The sequence below is a fragment of the Carassius gibelio genome, chromosome A14, assembly GCF_023724105.1.
Source record: "Carassius gibelio isolate Cgi1373 ecotype wild population from Czech Republic chromosome A14, carGib1.2-hapl.c, whole genome shotgun sequence".
In the NCBI taxonomy this organism is placed as follows: Eukaryota; Metazoa; Chordata; class Actinopteri; order Cypriniformes; family Cyprinidae; genus Carassius; species Carassius gibelio.
Genome location: NC_068384.1, coordinates 11,725,667 through 11,729,530, shown reverse-complemented (window position 1 = coordinate 11,729,530; position 3,864 = coordinate 11,725,667). Strand labels below are relative to the sequence as shown.

The window sequence follows — 3,864 nt, the reverse complement described above, 5'->3', positions numbered from 1 at the left end:
TGAGTTGCTTAGAGACAGAGTCCTCATAAAGATCTTGGCAGAACAATTTTGTTTGTTTGTTTATTAATTTCAAATGAACAAAAACCAATGAGGTTAGGCAAACTATATTTATTTTTTCTTCAGTCATCTCCCAAACAGATTTAAAATTCCATTACCCTCGCATTGTCTCCCTTGGTAAGGGATGCAGTAGTTTTGAATGAAAGTTGACCATGGGTCGTGGTGTACTGCTGTGTGTAATTGTGTTTCCCACCACCAAATACATGGCTGCTAAATACACATAATTGAATCCACCAACACGTTCAATTCTCTGAATATTTTATTATGGTTTCTGAACATAGTGTGGAGGAAAGTGGGGGTGAGGGCACCACAGTCAGCTTTTGACTGACACCTTTCCTATTCATCTATAATACAGCTTGTTCCGGTTATAGCAATGTTCTCATTTCGCTCCAGAATACCAAGTCAGACCTTCTGTCAATTTGTATTATCTTCATTGGTAATCAGGGCTGATCAGACTGATATGAAGACCTACTGGGGGCTTATTAAATTAAGATAAAAACAAGTTCAATCTCCATATCACATGCAAGGGGCCTGTCATCTCTGATGTCTGACAGTTGCAGTTTTCATTCTGCATATTAAATGCTGCTGCAATTAGTTCAGGCGACCCTGTGCATTGGAATTACTGTAGAACTTTTTTTTTTTTTATATATATACTTAATGTCACTTCTTAAGATACCTCCCTTGAAAGGGCATAATTTAAACAGGGCTTGTATGAGATATTATATATTATGTTTTATATTGTAAAACCACTCAAATAAATACAACTTTTTTTTTAAATTACAACATTACATTTTTTTTTCAATTACACTATAATGACAAAACATAGATTAATTCATCTAATTCATCATAATCGCACATATTAATATTTAATATATAAAGATAATTTAACATGCAGTTTATAGGCCACTGTATTTTTTTATTTTTTATTTTTTTTTGCGTTTGTGTGAATAGTATCAATCACTATTTTTACTTTGAGTAGAAGGTATATGTTGCTATTATCTTTATTTTAATTGCTTATATTCATTATGACATTTCTTTCCATGATGACCACACTGACTAATACAGTGACTTCCAAACAACCACCATCAGAATTCTAGTAACTAGTAATTTAATTCATGCACAAATAGAGGATAGGCATGTTTTTAGACACAGAGGCGAAACATGAGTTTTAAAATCTATTTCTCACTTTGACACCTCTCCATTTGGGCCTGGGTTTCGCTCCTCCCTTTTATCCTGCTCAAAAACAGTGTAAAGATGGCTGTTATTTCTGTATGTGAGCAGCACACTGCTTTGATTTATCCATCTCTAGTCTCACGGATAAAGAGCTGAGGTCTGACACCTCCCCTCTGTCTGCTCTCCTCAGTAATGAGCCGGCACTCTTTGTTCAGAAAGAGCACAAGAGAGAGTGGGAGAGGGGTCAAAAAAGTGGAGGAGAGATCAGACCTGAATACAGAGAGATTCTGATGCCATACTGATGCAATGTGTATTTATGAAGCAAAAGAGAAAGACATTGATAAAGACAGTGCAGCGAAGTGTTTGAAGTTATCCCCCAGTGGTTCAAGTAGGAGAGGCATGATCAGCTATTAAATAAAATAATAAAAACAGGGTGCACAGTTAGAGTCATTTTTCCCGCTGTGTAATATGCCACAAGCTCACAAGATAACAGAAATTTGTTTATGAGCAATCCATTGCTGTTTGCATCAGTAGACAGTTGTTATTTACTTTGTTGTTGATCTTTGTGGTGTAATCAGTGTTAGATATTGACTATTGCTGTTTTTTTTAAAGGATAGTTCACCCAAAATCTAAAGTTCTGTCACCATCTACTCACTCTTACACTATCTTAAACCCAGAAGGCTAGCCCATGACCTAAGACTATATTAATTAAATCTAAATCCAAGAAGTTTCTGTTCCTTTACTGGAAAGCCCAGGTAACCAAAATCTGAAAGATCCAGCAAGGTTATAAATGCATTGTAAAACAAATCCTTATTAATCAAGTGCAGGTCTTGTGAAGAGATACTATTACTTTTGAACAGATTTAATTTAGGATTTTATTATTTTAATGGCTGTTTTAGCTCTGACTTGAAGTTTGTTTCTTCAACTTCTCTCACCATTAGCTCTGTTTTAAATACTTCAAAAATACGTTTTCTAATATTACATGCAAATAGCCCATCTTGTTGCAATATATCCACTAATTTTCACTGCTCAGACAAATTACACTTTGTACAAATAGCATATGTTTAGCATCAGCTAATAGTGTTTAACGTTGATTGCTCAAGTAAATATTTAAATGAACACAGTGGCATCATTTTGCTTGGTTCTTTCAATTTGTTTGTCTTTCAGAGCATGGAAACAAACCTTTGTTAATTCAGTGTGCTCCTCACTTTTTTCCACATTAGAAATTTAAATTTTTTCTCCCCCGATTTTAAGGACAATCTGACACGTTTCAACAAGAGAAATAACACCTCGGAAATGTTCTCTGTGATTTTCTGGCTGAGTGACTTCAATGACGATTAAGAGCTGATGTTTTTTGGAAGGGGGTGATCATGTTCTGTGCAAGCTGTTGACAGGTGATGTATTTTGGAGAAGATTATGTCCTCTGGCACCTGGATAATCTTGTATTAGAGGTGATTAAACTCACAGGGGTCCTTTTTCTTTTTCTTGCAGGTGCCCCTGTCATGCCTGATGGGTTTCTGTATGAAATGAAGCAAGCCAGCAGGTCTCGGCTGTCGGTCCATTTCACTGCCACAAAGACGGGTAGGGAGGTGGTCGTTTCTTTAGGCATATGAGCGTAAATGACATGGATGTGGATACCAGGATGTGATGACAGCAAACAGTTACTAAAACATTTGGGAGTCTGTTTCTGGTTTTGGGATAAATATGTCTTATTTGCATTTTTTCACTTCACACTTGGGTTCTACAATTTATTTTCAGTGCCTTGATCAGTTATTCACAGATTCGAAAGCATTTGTTGATATTGTGACATACTGCAAGGACTTGTAAGGAAGAGTGCCAAATTTTCATGTAGACAAGCAGCAAACATTTTTTATATATATATATATATATATATATATATATATATATATATATATATATATATATATATATATATATAAACGCTCTCAGCTCCTGCTAAATTTCTCAACTTATCAGAGGAAAAGACATGGTGGGACTCTCAAGGTCACCATTCAGAGTAAATGCAATGGGAAACATTTTTAGCCCTCAATGAGACCATTTGCATGACCTCATGAAAATTAAGTATGACCAGTCGGACAAATTCCTAGGAAACAACCTGCGATTTCAGATGTCCACTTGACCTTTTCCCCTTTATCTGTACAGGCACCATGTGTGCAGCTGGCGTGTTTGACTCTTTTTATTTATTTTCCGACTTCGTTTTGCATTCACGCTGTTTCCTGATTGCTATTGTCTAGCAGATGTACTCTGAATTCCATATTATCCGATTGTTTAACCACCCTTCATTTAATGCACACATACATAACCTCAGGTACTGACAAACTTTCCAGGAGTGTCACCTTTTGGAGTTGTGAAAGGCACCTCTGCAGCCTGTGACAAAACAAATTCAAATTGGGACAGATGGAATTTGTTTCTCTCCCTCCCTTCCTCTCTCTCTCTCTCTCTCTCTCTCTCTATCTCTCGGTTGTTTTTCTTCCTTTCTTCCTCATAGTTACCCATTTTTTGATCTGTTTGTTATGCACGGAGGAGGTTGTGTCTGTTGGCATAAAGACAAAAGAACCAGAAGTTTCCATTTTAATATGTCACAAATAAAGGGCATCACAAGTGCCCACATGG

At 36.3% G+C, this 3,864-nt stretch overlaps 1 long non-coding RNA gene across 1 annotated transcript; it reads left to right on the top strand.

Annotated features, from left to right (window-relative positions):
* The first annotated feature begins 2,521 nt into the window (after positions 1-2,521).
* Positions 2,522-3,121, top strand: LOC128027502 (uncharacterized). Its single transcript, XR_008186735.1, has 2 exons — positions 2,522-2,624; positions 2,722-3,121. It is a non-coding gene; the product is annotated as an uncharacterized LOC128027502 (long non-coding RNA).
* Positions 3,122-3,864: the final 743 nt, after the last annotated feature.